This window comes from Sphaeramia orbicularis, chromosome 5, assembly GCF_902148855.1.
Source record: "Sphaeramia orbicularis chromosome 5, fSphaOr1.1, whole genome shotgun sequence".
Classification (NCBI taxonomy): domain Eukaryota; kingdom Metazoa; phylum Chordata; class Actinopteri; order Kurtiformes; family Apogonidae; genus Sphaeramia; species Sphaeramia orbicularis.
The window spans coordinates 56,008,480-56,031,865 of record NC_043961.1 but is presented as its reverse complement, the minus strand read 5'-3'; the positions used below and the strand labels follow the sequence as shown (position 1 = coordinate 56,031,865).

The 23,386-nt window shown below is 34.3% G+C and overlaps 1 protein-coding gene across 4 annotated transcripts in view; it reads right to left on the bottom strand.

Annotated features, from left to right (window-relative positions):
• Nucleotides 1-21,578: 21,578 nt before the first annotated feature.
• ephb2b (eph receptor B2b) overlaps nt 21,579-23,386 on the bottom strand; it is a 169,033-nt gene continuing 167,225 nt past the window's right edge. For all 4 annotated transcript variants that reach the window (XM_030134197.1, XM_030134199.1, XM_030134200.1 and 1 more), the window contains exon 17: nt 21,579-22,631. The gene's annotated coding sequence lies outside the window, so the exon portion shown is untranslated. The remainder of the gene's footprint in view (nt 22,632-23,386) is intronic.

Below are 23,386 nucleotides of genomic sequence, written 5' to 3'. Positions count from 1 at the left end.
GCCTGTGGGATCGCAGATTGCCACCCTCCTGTCCGCAGGTTACTTTTTAACAAACAATCTAAATTATGGTTCAGTTGGTAGAGTGGGTCGTCCAATAACCAAAGGGGTGGCGGTTCAAATCCTGCTCTGGTCCATGTGCTGTTGTGTCCTTGGGCAAGACACTTGACCCTCCTTGCCTCCAGTGCTGCTACTCACACTGGTGTATGAATGTGTGTGAATGTTCGGTGGTGGTGGGAGGGGCCGTAGGCGCAGATTGTCAGCCACGCCTCCGTCAGTCTGCCCCAGGGCAGCTGTGGATACAGATGTAGTTTAGCACCACCAGAGGGAGGATGTGAGAGTGAAGGAATAACTCTGGTCTACAAGGAAAATGCTTCCAGAATAAAAGTAATGAAATTTTACCACATGAGAGTCACTGATAAAGAAAAACCAAGTCAAAAATGCCGGTTGGCTGAACTTTCCAAGATACAGCCTTGGGTCAAAATGTGAAATTCAAGAATTAACGAGAGAATGGGTTTGACTCAAAAGGAATATTTGTCTCAGAGCTGCAAGATCTACTTCAAAACACTGTCTGCACATTAGAATACATTCACTTTACAGGTTCTATTTAGTGGAAGATTTATAAAACTATTATATAAATGTACATAAACCAATATATATGTGTAATAACACTTAATCATATACCTTGAAAACATCAGCAAACCGGCACTTTTGTCATTTATTTTCCAATTAATCTTATTAAAATACGTAACATTTAGCACATTTAATGTCTGAGGCAAATCATTTCTAAAAAATTGTAGACCAGTGTAATGGATCCACTGCCTGCGCTTTGAGTATGCGTTCACAGAAAAGCGCTATATAAATCTAATCCATTATTAAATATTCTTACCGATTTGAGACGACATAGTTTAAAAGTTGAAATAATTGCAATTTCTCAATTCAATCTACGTTCCTACTCTCACCTATGGTCATGAGCTTTGAGTCAGGACCAAAAGGACAAGATCCCGGATACAAGCGGTCGAAATGAGTTTCCTCCGCAGGGTGGCTGGGCGCACTCTTAGGGATAGGGGGAGGAGCTCAGCCACCAGGGAGGAGCTCGGAGTAGAGCCGCTGCTCCTCCACATCCAGAGGGGCCAGCTGAGGTGGCTCGGGCATCTGTTTCAGATGCCTCCTGGACGCCTCCCTGGGGAGGTGTTCCGGGCATGTCCCACTGGGAGGAGGCCTTGGGGAAGACCCAGGACACGTTGGAGAGACTATGTTTCTCACCTAGCCTGGGAACGCCTCCGGGTCCCCCAGGAAGAGCTGGAGGAGGAGTCTGGGGAGAGGGAAGTCTGGGCATCCCTGCTTAGACTGTTACCCCCGTGACCCGGCCCCAGAAGAAGCAGAAGATAATGGATGGATGGATGGACGGATGGATGGACGGATGGATGGATGGATGGACGGATAATTATGATTTTTCATTTGTCGTCTTCTCAACTTTTACTCCACACGACGCCATCTTTGTTTTGGACGGAAGTGTGAACCGAATGATCCCGAAGCACTCGAAGTCTCCGGAAACAGCCGAGCGCGCTCCATGTAGCTTTCTACTAGGGCTGTGTATCGGCAAGAATCAGGTGATACGACACAAATCACAACACTAGGATCACAATACGATATATCACAATACTGTTAAAAAGGCAATTTTTTGTTTGTTTCATTTTTGTTAAATTATCATTTCCGTGAAGAATTTAATTACACCAGAAATCTGCACAAATACTAAACACATTTTTATTGGATCACAACAGGATCTAATGCTATATCAGAAAATGTTCCTGTGTTCAAACTGAAATTCTGTTTTATAGACATTATAGTTTAAGATCCTGTTCAAATGTTCATATTCTATTAGTTCACAACTAACATCAGAACATTATTTTAGCTCAATCCCAACAAAGGAACTGCTGCAAGGCTCAGAAGTTAATATGATGTTGAAGGAATGTAAGGTTTAACAATGGAGTAAATTACAGGGAATAAGTTAATTCAGGTATTTGTTAAAAAAAAAAAAATATTGACAGTGTTTACACAAATAACTATGTACATTTATGTTGTAGAATAGTTATTTACACATATGCACATTTAATTATTTTAATTTGTTGTCTATAAGCAGCTAAAATAACTTGTTGAATGTGCCTTTCTAAATCACTTAACATTTACCGATCTAGGTACTGGTAGTTCCTGATTGGCTGGTTCAGTCATGTGAGATGATGTTTTCAGGAAGTGTTGTGGTAGCTGTTAAGGTACATGTATGTAAAGTAAAGCACTGTTGTAAGAAGAAATCTGTCTCCATCCTGCAGTCTCATTTTATAAAGAATGAACTATTAACCACCAACGAACCCTCCTGTTACACTACCATCTGCCTCTCAGACGATAAAAAGTGCTTTTAGGATGATTCAAATAACCGTTATTTAATAAAACAGTGTTAAATAATAATAAATAAAATATAAACAAAAACATAAATGAACCTCCACAATATCTGCATTTGAATAAATACCTAAAAATATCGATACAGTACATTTTTAATATCGATACAGTATCGTGAAATGAAATATCGCGATATGTTGCAGAACTGATATTTTCTGACAGCCCTACTTTCTACCGCGAATTGGTCAAAGAAGAAAATGAAAGAAGTCTGCTTGGAGTGTGTAATAAGGGCAGGAATCGAAATGGTGCTGATGAGTGTAAAACTCTAAATAAACTGATTGTTTTATCAAAGACAATGTCTTCCAATAGGAAACAAGAGGTCATCAGGGGCCAGCAGACACTGTTTGGTTTCCTACAGAAGCAGAGAACAGGTATTTACCCTATAATACATCTAGAGCAGGGGTGTCAAACTCATTTTAGTTCAGGGGCTACATTCAGCTAAATTTGATCTGCAGTGGGCTGAACCAGTAAAATAATAACAAAATAATATATAAATAATGTCAACTCCAAACTTTTCTCTGTTTTAGAGCAAAAAAAGTAAATTTACATTATGAACAGGTTTCCATCTACAAACTGTCCTTTTAAAAGATGTGAATAACATGAACAAACTGGAAAAAATAAGTATAATTTTAACCTGTTCAACCCTGACCATATTTTCAGGGGAAAAACGCCTAAACAGACAAACCCAAAGTAAATGAAGAATTCCTTCACAATAATAAGGTTCATATGGATGTTCTTGGTGTCTATGGACGTTTAGAGACCTCACAGATTCTATTCCCATTGTCTAAAATATTGTATCTATTACTATGCCTGAGTAAACTGGAACAAACTAAAAGAGAAATTAGAATTTTTTTATCCTCGACTTTTTTTCGGCTGGATTGACGATGACATGCATAAATTAATTGTTTGTGTCGGAGATTTTTAATAGTGTATATTTCACCCCACAAAGATTAAAAATCATGTTTGAACATTAAAGTTTGCACTAAAATACACTTTTGATGTACTTTTATTAACATTAGGGTCTAAACTTTGAGCAAAAGTTGAAAAAAACATCCTTTGTCCTGATTTATTATATTTTTATAGTAGATGAATATTAACCCTTTCATGCATGAATTATGAGAACCTTACTTGAGGTTTTTTTTTTTTTTTTGAGTGTTTTTTTTTTTTTTTTTTTTGAGTGTTTTTTTTTTCTCCTTAGGCATGAAAAAAAAACAATGAGATTGAGGTTGGTTTTTTTTTTCATAGATTTACAAAAATGTCCACACAACTACACCATGAATTTTATTCTTGAAGCACAGAAACATGTATTTAAAACCCAATATCATAAAGTGATATGAACACAGTGAAATAAAATCATGTTTAATGCAGCTAATCTGATGTTTTCTCACATTTTTAACATATTCTAATACTAGTTATTACTCACTTCATGGAGATAATATGCAAAAATAACAATTAACAATTGATTTCCACTCAAGAACCAATCAAGAACAGCAAAGTTACAATAATGGTATGAATTGCAGTTTATGAGATGATGCATAAGTGTCCACTGTGTTGGCTGATATGGAACTAAACAATTAAATCCATGAATATACAAGAGAACAGCTGGAGAAGAACTGTCCACTGTAGTGACCACTGCATGAAAGGGGTAATATAATTTTTTTGCCCTCGGGCTGATAGGGCTAAAGGGGGTTTAACAATATTCTGCCTCAGTTTATCATTTCCACACGTACATTATAACTTACAGATCACAGTGGATCTACAAATACACAAAACATTTAATAACAGACAGAATATTGTTAAAATTTAAACAAAAACAAAAAAAAAAAAACTCTTGAGGCATTTCAGGTTGTTCATATTTGTTCACTTTTTTTTTGCAAAATTATACTTTGTTTTAGTGTAAATACATGAAAATATTTACATTTACAAAGAGAACAATTTGGGGTTGTCATTATTTTTATGTTATTATGATAGTATTTTACTGGTCTGACCCACTTGAGATTGAACTGGTTTGAATGTGGAACCTGAACTAAAAGGATTGTTAATATCTTGGTGTAATTTTTGCATTTCACAAATTCATCCCAAGGGACGGACTGGACCCTTTGGTGGGCCGGATAAAAAAAAAAAAAATATTCCACATAGTATTATTATTGTTACAAATATTATACTACATCTATAAATTCATTGCCAAATATCGAAATATTCATATATTTGTATATGTCGTGGCCCAAAACGGAATCTGGCCCGTTTCAGAATCGGGCCGGCCCAGAATGGAATTCTATTCTAGGCCGGCCTAGAATGGAATCCTGCTGCTATAATGTTATTTTTATACCATGTTTAATGCAAATGATCTAAATTATTACAAAAATCAATACATGGAATTTGCAGATATGTGAAAAAAAATGGAACAAACAACATTTTAATTGTAAACTATAATACACTTTATTTACAAATAGAACCTAGTGGTACTCCCCACCAATATATGGTACAGTGAAATCGACTGAAATTGACAATAGTTACTCAAGGTATGTAAGACTGAAAATGTAAAATTATGACAAATTATGGAATTATGGATCATTTGCATTAAACATGGATTCCGTTTTGGGCCTCGACATACACATATGCACTCATCTATATAAATACGAAACACCTCATGTCAGGGCTTGTAAGAGCAATTTTCGTCAACAACCCAAAAAGTTTAATTATACAAATAGTCTTCGACCATGTGCCATCTCCGCTTAAAAAGATCCATTTTCATTTGTAATGATGCGGTCATTCTTTCCATAGTGTACACTTGTTTCAGTCTTTGTTTCCATTCTATTACCGTTGGTGATTTGACACTCTTCCAATTTACTGTTACTATTTTTTGTAGCAATCAATAGTAAAATATGTAAAATATATCTCTGCTCTGCATTAAAATCATTGACCGGTATGACTCCAAGTAAATAGAAAAAAACATTTTAAGGGACTTCTGTTTTTACAATTCTTTCAGTTTCTTCTTTGATATTTTTCCAGTATATAAACAAGCTCGGACAGTCCCAAAATATGTGTGTACGGTCACCTGTTTTACCACAATTTCTCCAGCGTAAAACTGTAGATGGATCCTTAACAAAATAAGATATAACCAAAGTAGTATGAAAAAATCTGGTCTTGAGTTTCCAATCAAATTCCTTCAGTGTCACATTTTGATGGAAACTGTACTTAAATACACAAATCTCATGACAATACAAGAGCTAGAAATAAGTAATATTACACAATTAAAATGCACCAGAGGCCACCAAATAACACTAAATTATCAAAATTTTCACATTCCACCCCGCGATCACTCAACGCGTGAACTTGTGCAGGCTTTTGTTTTTTTTTAGTGCAGGCTACTTAAATATTCTGGGAACACTCTGTTATATTGGAAACATCATGATGCAATATTTTTTTCAGATGCAGTTTTTAAAATTTTTATGGAACATCCTTTGTGGTGGATGGTTTTTTTGTTTTCTTTTGTATAAAGTTGTGAAACTCTTGTCCACAAATGTGAACAGAAAACCCATAGTTGGGTCTGAGGAGGTTAAAGGCAGCTGTATGAAAATCTGTGCTGTAAATGACGTAAATAACTTTGAACTTATTAAATTACAGATGATAACGCTGTTGTCTGTTGAAGATATTTCATTTGGAGACAATTGTATGGAAGTAAATTATCATATTCATTAGCATTAGTTACAAAGACATGATCAAAACACACAAAGAATTTCTAAAGAAACTAAACAAACACTGAAGAAACAGACGTTTTCATGCTTTCAAAACACTGGAATAATTGGATTTTGCTGCAAAATACCTTAATAATGCCGGGTGTTTTTTATTTGCAGCATGTTTTAATTTAACCTTTTATTTTTATCTATTTATTTAATATTTCACAAACCACACTGGAAACAAGTGTTTTACCATCCTCTGGATTCTGTTTTATCAGAGTCATGGATAAATCAATGTTTTTGTAAGAAATTAACCTATTTATTAAGGTGTGATTCACAGGTTGTAGGATTAGTGTTGTCTCAGAGGAAAACAGTGTATTTTTCCTCATTTCTAGTCCAAATATCTCATCACATTTAAAATAAGACAGAATCACCTAAAGAATAACTTTTCAGTGAGATATAAGAACTGATTGTAATGGGACTAGTACAAAGGCTGAACCCAAATGCAAGACCAGAACGCAGATGACCAACTCAGAGTGTTTATTAAACACAATCACAGTAGGAAAAACACAGCTTTGAATTGTTAACATGTCTGTAAAGGCGTGTGAATCTGGACTCGTCCTCCGGGCTGTGAGCGGGGAATGCGGGCGGTCAGCACGGCCGAGCCGGAGGAATCCCGAAAGCAACCCGACTAGGGCAAAACAGAGGATAGTCAAAAAACAGGCCAGGTCATACACAGGAGGGCAATTCAGGAGGCAACGGGACATGAGGAGAAGGCTTACTCACAGTCAGAGTCCAGGCGAGGGTCAGAACACAAGGTAACACGTTGGAGGCTGAGGTAGTCAGGGGATAAGGCAGAATCAGAAGTCGGAAGAACGAACCAGGTCAGAACCAGACAGATGAGGAACAGGCAGAATCGGTGGTCGGAAGGCAAAACGGGCAGACAGACTGACAGGATCCAAAAACACTGGTAAGTGAGCACACAAGTGTAGAACATAAACTGGCAGAGAAACAGGGGAAGACACAGGGTTTAAATACACAAGAGGGCGGGAAGACAATTGGACACAGGTGGAGATAATCAGGGAGGAGACAGGTAATCAGCACAGGTGGACACAATCAGGGAAGGGAAGTAAAGACACCAGACATGACACGAGGGAAACTGAACAAAATAAAACACGAAATGACAGACAACATAAAAGACAGACAAATCCAGACACAGTCTGGGAGCCGACATGACACTGATTTTTAGACAATAGATCTGGAAAATCTGATTTCAAGAAATCTTACCAAGATAATTTTCTCTTGTTCCAGTGGCAGATTTTTGCTTAATTACCTCCGCCAAGGAGGTTATGTTTTTGCCAGGGTTTGTTTGTTTGTTTGTTTGTTTGTTTGTCTGTCTGTCTGTCTGTTTGTCTGTCCGTTAGTGTGCAACATAACTCAAAAAGTTATGGACAGATTTGGATGAAATTTTCAGGGTTTGTTGGAAATGGGATAAGGAAGAAATGATTAAATTTTGGTGGTGATCGGGGGTGGGGGGGCCCACGGGGGGGGGGGCGCAGACCAGAAAATTTCATCAAAATCTGTCCATAACTTTTCGAGTTATGTTGCACACTAATGGACAGACAAACAGACAGACAGACAGACAAACAAACAAACAAACAAACCCTGGCAAAAACATAACCTCCTTGGCGTGGGGGGGCCCACGGGGGGGGCCACTGATCAGCCTTGGCGGAGGTCTGCGCTCACCGAGTGCTTTTCTAGTTCAAGATTTTTTTTTTTTTTTTTTGCTTAATTCAAGCAAAAAATAAAATAAAATAAAATACAACAATAAAATAAAATAAAATAAAATAAAATCTGCCAAGATTGTGGTTTTTCCCTGGTAGCTGCACCAAAACCACCTGAAAATACAGACACTGTTCAACATGTCAGCAGTCACACACACTCCTGTAACGCTCCCCCCCCACTCCCTTTTTTTTTACACTCAGGTTTCCTCTCCCCCAGTTGGACATTAGGACTGTCAGACCACAGAGTCTGGTTTTTCTCATGCTCAGCTGTGGTGGCGAGTGCTGACTAGGGATGTAACCATATGAAAATTCCATATCATGGTTATTGTGACCAAAATTATCTCGGTTATCATTATTATCACGATATTGTTGAAACTGTGCTGAAAATGTTCAAAAAGTACTTATGCACACACTGAAATAATTTAACCAAGTTGTATTACAAAAAATAACAACACTGGGTTACAAAATAATGTTTTTTGCAAGTTGTCTAGGTTTTTTCAACTGAATTAGGACCATTTTGCACCGCTAAATCCAAAAATGACATCTGTTTTTCTCAGTCAGGTCAGGTTTTTTTTTGCTAATTTGATTTTGAAAAATTTGATCTTCTCACAAAATATAATAATTAATACCAAAATAAGATTGGTAAGCACACTTTATGAAAGTTGTGACTTGATTCCTGTTAGGTACAATGGTGTATTCACTGCAGATGTAGCAGAATACGTCAGGCTTATTTTTGCAAGATCTTCTAGTCGAAGCCATTTCATTCACCTGTAATATTAAAAAAAACATTAATCATAAATTGGGAAAAGTAAAATCTTCAGAAGTCGTTTCTTGCAAGAAATATGAAAGAATTTTGTATCAAATGATGTGAAAATGCCCATAAATGTAAGCAAAACTGTTAAAAAGCCAATATGTAGCATAGTTCAGAAAGTTGACCTGATTGAGCAAAATGAATGTGATTTTTGGATTCAGCACACCAAAATTATCCTAAATCAGCTCAAAAAACTTAAACAATAAATTTGTTGTTGACCAGTGTAATAATAATAAAATAAAATAATTGGCACAATGTACTTTCTCTTGGCAGAAACATTCAAATATTAACTCTTAGTGGTCTGAGCCTATTTTGTCTGTTTTTCAGTACTTTTGATTTTGCCTTATATACTATATGCACAAATGTTTACTATACCCATGTTTGGGACCTTTTTTCAGCACAACTTCATCTATATCATCTGCCTATTATTTTTTCACTTTAACCTACTATATCACAGGTGTCAAACATGCGGCCTGGGGGCCAAAACCGGCCCGCCAAAGGCTCCAATCTGGCCCCTGGGATGAATTTATGAAATGCAAAAATTACACTGAAAGATATTAACCCTTTCATGCACTAATGATGTGAAATGTAGTCAAGATATTTTTCTGCAGTGTTTTTATTCCTCTTTAGACATAAAAAAAAAAAAAACAATGTGATCGATTTAAAAAAAAAAAGAAAAAAAAAGTTAAAAAAATTTCCACTCAGCTGGACACCATGTATTTAATTTTTGAAGCAAAGAAACATGTATTTAAAATCTAATATCAGAAAATGATATGGAAAACTATGCAATAAAAACATTTTTAATGCTGTTAATCAGATGTTTTCTCACATTTGAACATACTCTAATACTAGTTATTATTCACTGCATGGAGATAATATGCAAAAAAAAAGTTTAAAAAATACCTGTCAATTACAGTCTAATAACAATTAGCAGTTGATTTACACTAAAACATGTCACTGCAGATCAGGTTTATCAAGAACAGCAAAGTTACAGTAATGGTCTGAATGTCAGTGTATTATGGGATGGTGCATTAGTGTCCACTGTGTTGTCTGATATGGAACTAAAACAACCAAAACCCTGAATATACAAGAGAACGGCTGGAGAAGAACTGTCCGCTGGAGTGACCACTGTGCATGAAAGGGTTAAAAACCAAGGATTTTTAAATAATTTTTGGTCAATTCAGTCTAAAATGGGTCAGACCTGTAAAATACTATCATAAAGAAAACTGGAAATTTTCTCTGTTTCAGTTTTAAAAAAGTTAAAATTACACAAAAATGTTTACATTTACAGACTCGCCTTTTACAAAAAATGGGAACAACCTGACATGTCTTACTTAGTCCTCTAATGTTACCAGTATTCTGCCTGTTACTAGATCCACTGTGATCTCTAAGTTATAATGCATATGTATAAATTATAAACTAAGGCGTAATATTGTTAAAATTGCACTTATTTTTTAAAGAATTTATAGGTTTTTTCATATTTGTTCATGTTATGTTCAAGTACTGTTCGTAGACGTAAACATTTTCATATTGGAATTTTACTTTTTTCACTCAAAAACAGAGAAAAAACTTTGGAGTTGACATTATTCATAAGTTGTTATCCTATTATTTATATTATTTTACTGGTCCGGCCCACTTTATAAAATATTAGGCTGTATGTGGCCCCTGAACTGAAATGAGTTTGACACCCCTGTACTATAGCAACACAAACGGACAAAAAACACACATAAAATATAAAATCCAATTTGAAAAATGTATATAATTTCTTGCATAAATAACACAAAGATGCTTAACGAACCTTTTCAAAGACTTTAAAAGTGAATATTGGTTCCAAATATTTGGTATATAAAATTTAAATTCTAATAAATTAAAACTATACTCAAATATTTGACATAAAAGCAGATCTTTACATGGGCGTTTTTTCCCCTAAAAGTGCGGTAATCAAACACGGTTATCATGAGAATTAGAATTTAACCCAGGGGCGTCAAACTCATGTTAGTTCAGGGGCCACATTCAGCTAAATTTGATCTGCAGTGGGCCGGACCAGAAAAATAATAACATAATAACCTATAAATAATGACAATTCCAAATTTTTGTCTTTGTTTTAGTGTAAAAAAAGAAAAACATTAAATTATGAAAATACTTACTTCTATAAACTATCCAAAAAAAAAAAAAAAAACCCTGAAAAAAAAGAAATTTAAATTAAAAAACGTGAGAAAATTTAGTGCAATTTTAACAATATCCCTCAGCTTATCATTTGTCCATGTCCATTATGGATCAGATCTACAAAGACACTAAACACTGAGGAACAGGCAGAAAAATAGTTCAAATTGTGCTGAATGTTCTTTAGACGTTTCAGGTTGTTCATATTTGTTCAGGTTATTCACATTTTAGTGTTACAGGGGTGTTTGTAAATGTAAATATTTTCATAATTTATTGTTATTTTTTGCACTAAAACAAACAAAAAAAATTAACTTATTAATTCTAGATTTTGTTTTTGTTTGTTTTTTTGGCTTAATTCAAGATTTTTTTTGCTTAATTCAAGATTTTTTTGCTTAATTGAAGATTTTTATACTTAATTGAAGAATTGTGTTTTTTTGGCTTAATTCAAGATTTTTTTTTACTAAATTGAAGATTTTTTTTGGCTTAATTCAAGATTTTTTTTTTTTTTTACTTAACTGAAGATTTTTTTTCGCTTAATTGAAGATTTTTTTTACTTAATGGAAGAATTTTTTTTGGCTTAATTCAAGATTTTTTTTTACTTAATTGAAGATTTTTTTGGCTTAATTGAAGATTTTTTTTTTTACTTAATTGAAGATTTTTTTTTTTTTGCTTAATTCAAGATTTTTATTCCTTAATTAAAGATTTTTTTGTTTAATTGAAGACTTTTTTACTTAATTGAAGATTTTTTTGGCTTAATTCAAGAGTTTTTTTTACGTAATTGAAGATTTTTTTCTTAATTGAAGATTTTTTTACTTAATTGAAGATTTTTTTGGCTTAATTGAAGATTTTTTTTACTTAATTGAAGATTTTATTTTTTTGGCTTAATTCAAGATTTTTTTTTACTTAATTGAAGATTTTTTTTACTTAATTGAAGATTTTTTTTTTACTTAATTGAAGATTTTTTTGGCTTAATTGAAGATTTTTTTTGGCTTAATTGAAGATTTTTTTACTTAATTGAAGATTTTTTTTGTTTAATTGAAGACTTTTTTACTTAATTGAAGATTTTTTTTTTGGCTTAATTCAAGAGGTTTTTTTATGTAATTGAAGATGTTTTTTTTCTTAATTCAAGATTTTTTTTGCTTAATTGAAATTTTTTTTTTGCTTAATTCAAGATTTTTTTTTACTTGATTGAAGATTTTTTTTTTGGGCTTAATTCAAGTTTTTTTTTTTTTTTTTGCTTAATTGAAGATTTTTTTTTTTTTGCTTAATTCAAGATTTTTTTTACTTAACTGAAGATTTTTTTTTTTTTGGCTTAATTGAAGATTTTTTTTTACTTAATTGAAGATTTTTTTTTTTTTTGCTTAATTCAAGATTTTTATTCCTTAATTAAAGATTTTTTTGTTTAATTGAAGACTTTTTTACTTAATTGAAGATTTTTTTGGCTTAATTCAAGAGTTTTTTTTACGTAATTGAAGATTTTTTTCTTAATTGAAGATTTTTTTACTTAATTGAAGATTTTTTTTGGCTTAATTGAAGATTTTTTTTACTTAATTGAAGATTTTATTTTTTTGGCTTAATTCAAGATTTTTTTTTACTTAATTGAAGATTTTTTTTACTTAATTGAAGATTTTTTTTTTACTTAATTGAAGATTTTTTTGGCTTAATTGAAGATTTTTTTTTGGCTTAATTGAAGATTTTTTTACTTAATTGAAGATTTTTTTTGTTTAATTGAAGACTTTTTTACTTAATTGAAGATTTTTTTTACTTAATTGAAGATTTTTTTTTTACTTAATTGAAGATTTTTTTGGCTTAATTGAAGATTTTTTTGGCTTAATTGAAGATTTTTTTACTTAATTGAAGATTTTTTTTGTTTAATTGAAGACTTTTTTTACTTAATTGAAGATTTTTTTTTGGCTTAATTCAAGAGGTTTTTTTATGTAATTGAAGATGTTTTTTTTCTTAATTCAAGATTTTTTTTGCTTAATTGAAATTTTTTTTTTGCTTAATTCAAGATTTTTTTTTACTTGATTGAAGATTTTTTTTTTGGGCTTAATTCAAGTTTTTTTTTTTTTTTGCTTAATTGAAGATTTTTTTTTTTTTGCTTAATTCAAGATTTTTTTTACTTAACTGAAGATTTTTTTTTTTTTTGGCTTAATTGAAGATTTTTTTTTACTTAATTGAAGATTTTTTTTTTTTTTGCTTAATTCAAGATTTTTATTCCTTAATTAAAGATTTTTTTGTTTAATTGAAGACTTTTTTACTTAATTGAAGATTTTTTTGGCTTAATTCAAGAGTTTTTTTTACGTAATTGAAGATTTTTTTCTTAATTGAAGATTTTTTTACTTAATTGAAGATTTTTTTGGCTTAATTCAAGATTTTTTTTACTTAATTGAAGATTTTATTTTTTTGGCTTAATTCAAGATTTTTTTTTACTTAATTGAAGATTTTTTTTTACTTAATTGAAGATTTTTTTTTTACTTAATTGAAGATTTTTTTGGCTTAATTGAAGATTTTTTTTTGGCTTAATTGAAGATTTTTTTACTTAATTGAAGATTTTTTTTGTTTAATTGAAGACTTTTTTACTTAATTGAAGATTTTTTTTGGCTTAATTCAAGAGGTTTTTTTATGTAATTGAAGATGTTTTTTTTCTTAATTCAAGATTTTTTTTGCTTAATTGAAATTTTTTTTTTGCTTAATTCAAGATTTTTTTTTACTTAATTGAAGATTTTTTTGGGGGGCTTAATTCAAGTTTTTTTTTTTTTTTGCTTAATTGAGGATTTTTTTTTTTTGCTTAATTCAAGATTTTTTTTACTTAACTGAAGATTTATTTTTTTTTTTGGCTTTATTGAAGATTTTTTTACTAACCGTCTGCAATTTTACCGCGGTTTATCGTTATACCGGTAATCGTTACATCCCTAGTGCTGACTTACAAAGGCGTAAGAGTCCGGGAGGGAGACTTATGGGTGGTCAAGACTGGAGGACAAAAAAAAAAAAAAAAAAAAAGTTTGCCATGCCAGTAGTTTGCCCCCCCCCTCCTTCATAATTCCTGGACACCTCCTCTGGTCCTCACGGGGTAAACCTTTTAACACACGCGCCATTCGCCGCCGGGTCAGGCCGAGGTCTCCAGCCTTTCACGCGTCGCCCACTAATGAGGTTTCAAAATCTGCCAGTTAAGGTGAAGGGGGTCTGACCTCCACTCGGGGGGGGGGGGGGGGGGGGCTGTGCAGAGACGGCAGCGCTGATGCTCAAATCACAACTGACATTAAACCACAGAACAATGTACGAGCGCTCTGGTGTGGGGAGACGCCAGCACATGCTCCATCTGAGCTCACAAACACATTTTAGAAAGACTCCAAACCTTTTATTGTGATGTGCACTGTAAAAAAAAACAAAACAAAACAAACAAAAAAAAACAACAATATTATTCCGGCAGCAGGGGTGCCGAAAAAATACTGTTAAATAACGGAAAATGACCATCTCATAAAAATACGGTAATTTTCCATGATTAAAATACAGTTTTTTGCCATAACTGATCGACATAAGATCGTTTTATTATTCATGCAAAAAAAAAAAAAAATGTAACATGCCAATTCACTAGTCCTAACATGTATTTGTTAGCAATAAAAATACCATCCAACAAATAGTGTCATGAAAAACTCATCCTAGTTCTATTGTATTTTATTGTAAATTAGTTTGTATTATATAACGCTATGATTGCATGTGTGTTTTGTCAGTTTATATGTTATTATATGTGCCAGATAGGGTGTGACATTAAAATTAAGGCTAAATGCTACATATTCATCTCTACACTGTAAAAAAACAAACAGTATTATTCCAGCAGCAGGGGTGCCGAAAAAATAATGTTAAATAACGGAAAATAACCATCTCATAAAAATATAGTAATTTTCCATAATTAAAATACAGTTTTTTGCCCTAACCTTCCATGAGATTTTGCCGTTTTTTTTTTTTTTGTTTTTGTTTTGACTTTTTAATGTTTAATAAACAATATTATTATTGTATTATATTATTGTTTTATTTTTCATGCAAAAAATAAAAGCCAATTCACTAGTCCTAACATGTATTTGTTAGCAATAATAACAGAATAATACAATCCTACAAATAGTGTCATGAAAAACTCATCCTAGTTCTATGGTATTTTATTGTAAATTAGTTTGTATTATATAACGCTACGATTGTATGTGTGTTTTGTCAGTTTATATGTTATTATATGTGCCAGATAGGGTGTGACATTGCAAATTAAGGCTAAATGCTACATATTTGTCTCTACACTGTAAAAAAAAAAAAAAAAAAAAAAAAAAAAAAAAGGCATTATTCCGGCAGCAGGGGTGCCAAAAAAATACTGTTAAATAACGGAAAATAACCATCTAATAAAAATATGGTAATTTTCCATAATTAAAATACAGTTTTTTGCCCTAACTTTACATGAGATTTTGCGTTTTTTTTTTTTTTTTACTTTTTAATGTTTAATAAAGAATATTATTATTGTATTATATTATTGTTTTATTTTTCATGCAAAAAATAAAAGCCAATTCACTAGTCCTAACATGTATTTGTTAGCAATAATAACAGAATAATACAATCCTACAAATAGTGTCATGAAAAACTCATCCTAGTTCTATGGTATTTTATTGTAAATTAGTTTGTATTATATAACGCTATGATTGTATGTGTGTTTTGTCAGTTTATATATTATTATATGTGCCAGATAGGGTGTGACATTGCAAATTAAGGCTAAATGCTACATATTTGTCTCTACACTTTAAAAAAAACAAAAAAACAAAAAACTGTAATATTCCAGCAGCAGGGGTGCCAAAAAAATACTGTAAAATAACGGAAAATAACCATCTCATAAAAATACGGTAATTTTCCATAATTAAAATACAGTTTTTTGTCCTAACTTTACATAAGATTTTGCGTTTGTTTTTTTTTTACTTTTTAATGTTTAATAAATAATATTATTATTGTATTATATTGTTTTATTTTTCATGCAAAAAACTGGGAAAAATCTAAATCTTTCCAAGTGTATTTTTTTCATTTCTAGTCCAAATATCTCATCACACTTAAAATAAGACAGAATCACCTAAAGAGGAACTTTTCAGTGAGATATAAGAACTGATTTTTAGACAATAGATCTGGAGAATCTGATTTCAAAAAATCTTACCAAGATCATTTTCACTTGTTCCATTGGCAAATTTTTTTTTTTGCTTGAATTAAGCAAAAAAAATCTTGAATTAAAAAAGTCATAAAAATAATTTTTAAAAAATCAGTTCTTATATCTCACTGAAAAGTTCCTCTTGAGGTGATTCCGTCTTATTTTAAGTGTGATGAAATATTTGGACTAGAAATGAGAAAAATACACTTGGAAAGATTTAGATTTGTCTATTTTCCTCTGAGACAACACTAATCCTACAACCTGTAAATCACACCTTAATAAGTTTATTTCTAACAAAAACATTGATTTATACATGACTGATAAAACAGAATCCAGAGGATGGTAAAACACTCGCTTCCAATGTGGTTTGTGAAATTTTAAATGTATGAATAAAAGTAAAAGGTTAAATAAAAATGCTAAAACATGTTGCTAATAAAAACATTCTGCATTATTAAAGTATTCTGAAGTTAAATCCAATTATTCCAGTGTTCTGAAAGCATGAAAACGTCTGTTTCTTCAGTGTTTGTTTAGTTTCTTTTGAAATTCTACGTCTTTGTGTGTTTTGATCATGTCTTTGTAACTAATGCTAATGAATATAATTTACTTCCATACAACTGTCTCCAAATGAAATATCTTCAACAGACAACAGCATTATCATCTGTAATTTAATAAATCCAAAGTTATTTATGTCATTTACAGCTCAGATTTTCATACAGCTGCCTTTAATGTCAAAGTTTTTACGTAAGAAAATACAAAATAAAATAAAATCCCCAAAGGTCTGTTTTATCTAAATGTTAGTCGACATGTTTTGCTGTAAAAAAAAAAAAAAAAAAGTCAAAATGACACGTTAGTTTTTAAAGAAATGGATTATGTAACAAAGCACGCGTCAGTGTTTTATAACAGATCTTATTTTTTATTGAGGAGAGTCAAGTTGGGCTTTCCATTTTTAGAAAATAAACCAATGACAATATTACAAAGAATGAAATTGTTACATCATTCACAGGGTTACAGTCAATATACATTTATACACAAGTACAGAGGGTCTCCCACATCTGTCACAGTGGTCTGGACCGGCACGGGTCTGTTCACGTGGTCTGGAACGGACCAGGAGGAAACCTGGAGATCCCCTGTCTGCACTAACCGACAGCCACAGTGGGATTGGGGGGGGGGGGGGTACTGGGATGTGGGGGACACAGCTGACAGGGGGGTAAGGGGGGTGGGGGGGCTGCAGTGGTATGAGAGAGAAAAACACACACAGGCCTGATCTGATCTGCAGCCGGGGTTTGTCTGTCAGCGGTCTGCTGAAGTGTCCTGGTCCTGGTCTGGGGTCCTGGTCTGGGGCCCTGGTCTGGGGACCTGGTGTGAGGTCCTGGTTTGGGTCCTGGTCTGGGGTCCTGGTCTGGGTCCTGGTCTGGGGTCCTGGTCTGGGGACCTGGTCTGGGGTCTTGGTCTGAGTTCTGGTCTGGGTCCTGGTCTGGGGACCTGGTCTGGGGTCTTGGTCTGAGTCCTGGTCTGGGGTCCTGGTCTGGGTCCTGGTCTGAGGTCTTAGTCTGGGTCCTGGTCTGGGTCCTGGTGTAGGATCCTGGTCTGGGGTCCTGGTCTGGGATCCTGGTCTGGGGTCCTGGTCTGGGTCTTGGTGTAGGGTCCTGGTGTAGGGTCCTGGTCTGGGGTCCTGGTCTGGGTCCTGGTCTGGGGTCCTGGTCTAGGATCCTGGTTTAGGGTCCTGGTCTGGGGTCCTGGTCTGGGTCCTGGTCTAGTGTCCTGGTCTGGGTCCTGGTCTGGGGTCCTGGTTTGGGTCTTGGTCTGGGGTCTTGGTCTGGGGTCCCGGTCTAGGGTCCTGGTCTGGGGTCCTGGTCCTGGTCTGGGTCTTGGTCTGGGGTCCTGGTCTAGGGTCCTGGTTTAGGGTCCTGGTCTGGGGTCCTGGTCTGGGTCCTGGTCTAGTGTCCTGGTCTGGGGTCCTGGTCCTGGTCTGGGTCTTGGTCTGGGGTCCTGGTCTGGGGTCCCGGTCTAGGGTGCTGGTCTGGGGTCCTGGTCCTGGTCTGGGTCTTGGTCTGGGGTCCTGGTCTGGGGTCCCGGTCTAGGGTGCTGGTCTGGGGTCCTGGTCCTGGTCTGGGTCCCGGTCTGGGGTCCCGGTCCTGGTCTGCCTGCTGCAGCCCCCTTCACCCACTGCCTCGGCCTCCACCAGTCCGCCCCCCCCCAGCTACATTTGACCACCGCAGCAGCAGAGGGCGCTCTGCCGCTGCTTCATGCTACAGCCTTTAATAACAGAAGCCATTTTAAGTGTGAGGAGGCGGACCCCGGACCGGGACCGGCCCGGGTCTGACCTGGCACAGCTTGTGTTTACGCACACTATCCTGTAACTGGAACACTGAGACGGAACGCTTTTCCGACGTCCTGCAGAAAAGTGGCACAGAGTGAGGGCGGGGCTGAGTGGGTTCAGTTCACTTCACAGACGGAACAGAACGAACAGTGGGTTTGAGTGAAAAGATGCAGCGGAAACCATCATTAACCCTTTCATGCACAGTGGTCACTGCAGTGGACAGTCCAGTGGTCACTACAGTGGACAGTTCTTCTGCAGCTGTTCTCTTGTATCTTCATGGGTTTAGTTCCAGATCAGCTGACACAGTGGCTGTTCACTGACATTCAGACCATTACTGTCTTTGCTGTTCTTCATGAACCTGATCTGCACAAACAGGTTTGAGTGGAAATCATCTGTTATTTGTTTTGACACAAAGGATTTTTTTTTTTTTTTTTTTGCATGTTATTTCCATGACGTGAGTAATAACTAGGACTAGAATATGTTCAAATGTGAGAAAACATCAGATTTTCAGCATTAAAAATGTTTTTATTTCATTGTTTTCATATTCCTTTCTTATGGAACAGGATTAGGGCCACTGGACTTTAAACTCAGAATTCTGACTTTAATCTTAGAATTCTACTTTTTTTCCCCTCAGAATTCTGACTTTAAACTCAGAATTCTGACTTGAAACTCAGAATTCTGACTTTAATCTCAGAATTCTGCTTTTTTTCCCCCTCAGAATTCCAATTTTAAACTCAGAATTCTGACTTTAAACTCAGAATTCTGCGTTTTTTCCCCTCAGAATTCCAACTTTAAACTCAGAATTCCAACTTTAAACTCAGAATTCTGACTTTAAACTCAGATTTCTGCTTTTTTTTCCTCAGAATTCCGACTTCAATCTCAGAATTGACTTTAATCTCAGAATTCTGCTTTTTTTCCCTCAGAATTCCGACTTCAATCTCAGAACTGACTTTAATCTCAGAATTCTGCTTTTTTTCCCTCAGAATTCCGACTTTAAACTCAGAATTCTAACTTTTTTTTTTTTCCCCCAAATTCTGACTTTTTTCTCTGAATTCTGACTTTAATCTCAGAATTCTGACTTTAAAATCGGAATTCTGCTTTTTTCCCCTCAGAATTCTGACTTTAAACTCAGAATTCTAACTTTTTTTCTCCGAATTCTGACTTTAATCTCAGAATTCTGACTTTTTTTTTTTCTCATAATAAGAAATACATATTGGACCTTAGTTTATTGTATTTTTTTCCAGTGGCGCTAATCCCTTTCCGTACTTTCTGATATTGGGTTTTAAACACACGTTTTTTTTACTTCAAAAATTCAATGCATGGACATTTTTGTAACTCCATGAAAAAAAAATTGATCGCATTGTTTGTTTTTTTTTTCATGAATAAGGAGGAATAAAAACACTCAAGAAAAAAATCTTTACTAAGGTTCTCGTAATTCATGCATGAAAGGGTTAACGTTACAACCGCACTGCATCTATTTCAGTTTCCAAAGAATAAAACTGCACTAAGCTGTAACTGGGGGGGGGGGGGGGGGGGGGGGGGGGTGAATGTGAATATGGGCATGTAGATGGCATATATTGTTGTTTTTTTTTCAAATTTTACAATAAAACTCTATCTCACAGGTGTCAAACATGCGGCCCGGGGGCCAAATCCAGCCCGCCAAAGGGTCCAGTCCGGCCCTTGGGATGAATTTGTGAAATGCAAAAATTGTACTAACATATGAACAATCCTTTTAGTTCAGGTTCCACATTCAGACCAATTCAATCTCCAGTGGGTCAAATTGGTAAAATACTATCATAAAAACATATAAATAATGACAGCTCCAAATGTTTCTCTTTGTAAATGTAAATATTTTCATGTATTTACACTAAAACAAAGTATAATTTCGCAAAAAATGTGAATAACCTGGACAAATATGAACAACCTGAAATGTTTTAAGAAAAGTACAATTTTAAAAAAAATTCTGCCTGTTACTCAATGTTTTATGTATTTGTAGATCCACTGTGATCTGTAAGTTATAATGTACATGTGTAAATGATAAACTGAGGCAGAATATTGGTAAAATTACACTTATTTTTTCAGTTTGTTCATGTTATTCACATTGTTTGAAAGGATAGTTTGTAGATGTAAACCTTTTCATAATGTAAATAAACTTTTTTTGCTCTTAAACATAGAGAAAAGTTTGGAGTTGACATTATTTATATATTATTGTGGTATTATTTTACATCTGCAGTTGTCATTATTTATAGCAGGGGTGTCAAACTCATTTTAGTTCAGGGGCCACATTCACCCCAACCCCGACCAGTAAAATAGTAACAGTGAAAAAAGTAAAATTATGTAATGATCAGGTTTACATCTACAAAGTTTCCTTAAAAATCTGAATAACATGAACAACTTGAATTGTCTTAAAAACAAGTGCAATTTTAACAGTATTCTGCCTCAGTTTATCATTTACACATGTGCGTTACAATCGCACAAAACATTTAGTAACAGGCAGAATATTGGTTAAATTGCATTTACTTTTCTTAAGACATTTTCATTTGTTCATTTTTGTTCAGGTTATTCACGTTTTTTTGTAAAAGTATAGTTTGGTAATGTAAACATTTACATATAATTTTACTTTTTGTACACCTAAAAAACAAAGAGAATTTAGGGTTGTCATTATTTATAGGTTATTATGATAATATTTTACTGGTACTGACCCACTTGAAATCTAATCGGACTGTATGTGTCTGTATGTGGAACCTGAATTAAAATGATTTTGACACCATTGATCGTTAATATTTTTAGTGTAATTTTTGCAGTTTTTCACAAATTCATCCCACGGGCCGGATTGGACTCTTTGGTGGGCCAGATTTGGTCCCCAGGCCACATGTTTGACACCTGTGATTTATAGGTGATTATGACAGTATTTTTCTGGTCTGACCCAAATGAGATCTAATTGGTTTATATATGTATGTATGTATGGAACCTGAAATAAAATGATTTTTACACTACTGATTGTTAATTTCTTCAGTGTAATTTTTGTATTTCACAAATTCATCCTAGGGGCCGGATTGGACCCTTTGGCGGGCCGGATTTGGCCCCCGGGCCGCATGTTTGACACTTATGTTTTAGAAATATGCCCGTCATAAAAGCAGAACCAGGTGAATTAGTTACTCGGTTTGTATACATTTTTCAGGATTCTTGCTGCGGATGTCAGGGGACTCTATTTTTTTTTTTTTTTTTCACAGCTTTGCTACGGTGTAAAGTCAACCACTCCACTCTTCTAGAAGGAGTCAGAATCACTTCAAACACTTGATGTAAGTGTGGCAATTTCTTCTCCCACTGATCACTGCTCAGCTTGAACTGCACTTTGAACAATACAATTTTTTTTGTGCCATCAAAATCATAAGATACATAAATATTTCATGCAGTGCTTCCAAACACTCCACATTCAATCAGAAGGGTTTCTTTACACTCCTTGAGATGCAATTTGAAATCACACTAACCCCTTCAGAAGAAGTCCAACATAAAGAAATTCTCTCAGTTGCAAGTAAATACAACATAAAATCAACTCCAGCGCTCTTTTTTTTTTTTTTTTTTTCCTGGTAATAGCTATTCCCGCTCACCCTATTTAAGGTAAATCCTTGAAGAGAAGTTCAAGGATAATTGCTTGATTAATAACTCAAAGTCCTGGCAGCGTCGACGGACAATGAGCTTTAATGGGTTCGGAGCTAAACCTCCCCATCCTTGTGTATACTTTACTTTAATTTCCTGACTTAAGTGTTTTTCCTGCTGCTGGAATATTTTTCTGTACCATGTGAAGACTTACAGCCTCAGTCACAGTAAATAAAACTGATGAGCTGTTAAGTATTGAGAGATGGAAAAGGAAGACGGTCTGGAGCTCGGGTAAAGAAGCGTACGGCATGCTGGCATCGGTGGCATTTAGGTCACAGCATCACTTCTCACTGACTTTTTCAGCTATGACTAACACCTCATGACTCCCCTCCTCCAGTTTCATATGTTATAAAAACTTGCAGGGGGAAATATCCGTCCTGATGTGTTTGCACTGCACGTGAAAATAACTGTGAGAGGATTATGGAGCAGGGGGAGAGAATAAAAAACCCATCCTGTCATGACCTGAAATTCTCTGGACAGCCAGTGATAGTAATAATAAAAAAAAAAAAGGAAGCATGAAAGTCGACAGCTACTTTCTTTAACCGAGGCTTTGGTGCTGACGCTGTCTGAAGTGACGCGGCTAAAACTGACGATTTGCTGGAAAAAACTAATTCGTTATTTCATCACACCTAAAATTAAAAGTAAACAAATGAATATTCAACAGCCGTGTTGGAGACTATGTAATCACATGGATCCAGATCACACACACACGTGTAGGGATGTAACGATTACCGGTATAACGATAAACCGCGATAAAATCGCAGAAGGTTAGTATTAACATTTAAATTCTAATTCTCATGATAACCATGTTTGATTACCGCACTTGTAGGGGAAAAAAAAAAACGCCTATGTAAAGATCTGCTGTTATGTCAGATATTTGAGTATAGTTTTAATTTATTACAATTTTGATTTTCTATACCTAATATTTGGACCCAATATTCACTTTTAAAGTCTTTGAAAAAGTTCGTTAAGCATCTTTGTGTTATTTATGCAATAAAATATATACATTTTTCAAATCGGTTTTTATATTTTGTTTGTGTTTTCTGGCCTTTTATGTTTTCATAGTAGGTTAAAGTTAAAAAATTATAGGCAGATGATTTAGATGAAGTTGTGCTAAAAAAAAAAAAAGACACCAAACATGAGTATAGTAAACATTTCTGTATATAGTATATAAAGGTAAAATCAAAAGTACTGAAAAATGGCCAAAATAGGCTCAGACCGCTAAGGGTTAATACTTGAATGTTTCTGCCAACAGAAAGTACATTTTGCCAATTATTTTATTTATTTATTTATTTTCAAAATACAACTTGGTTAAATTATTTCAGTGTCTGTATAAGTACT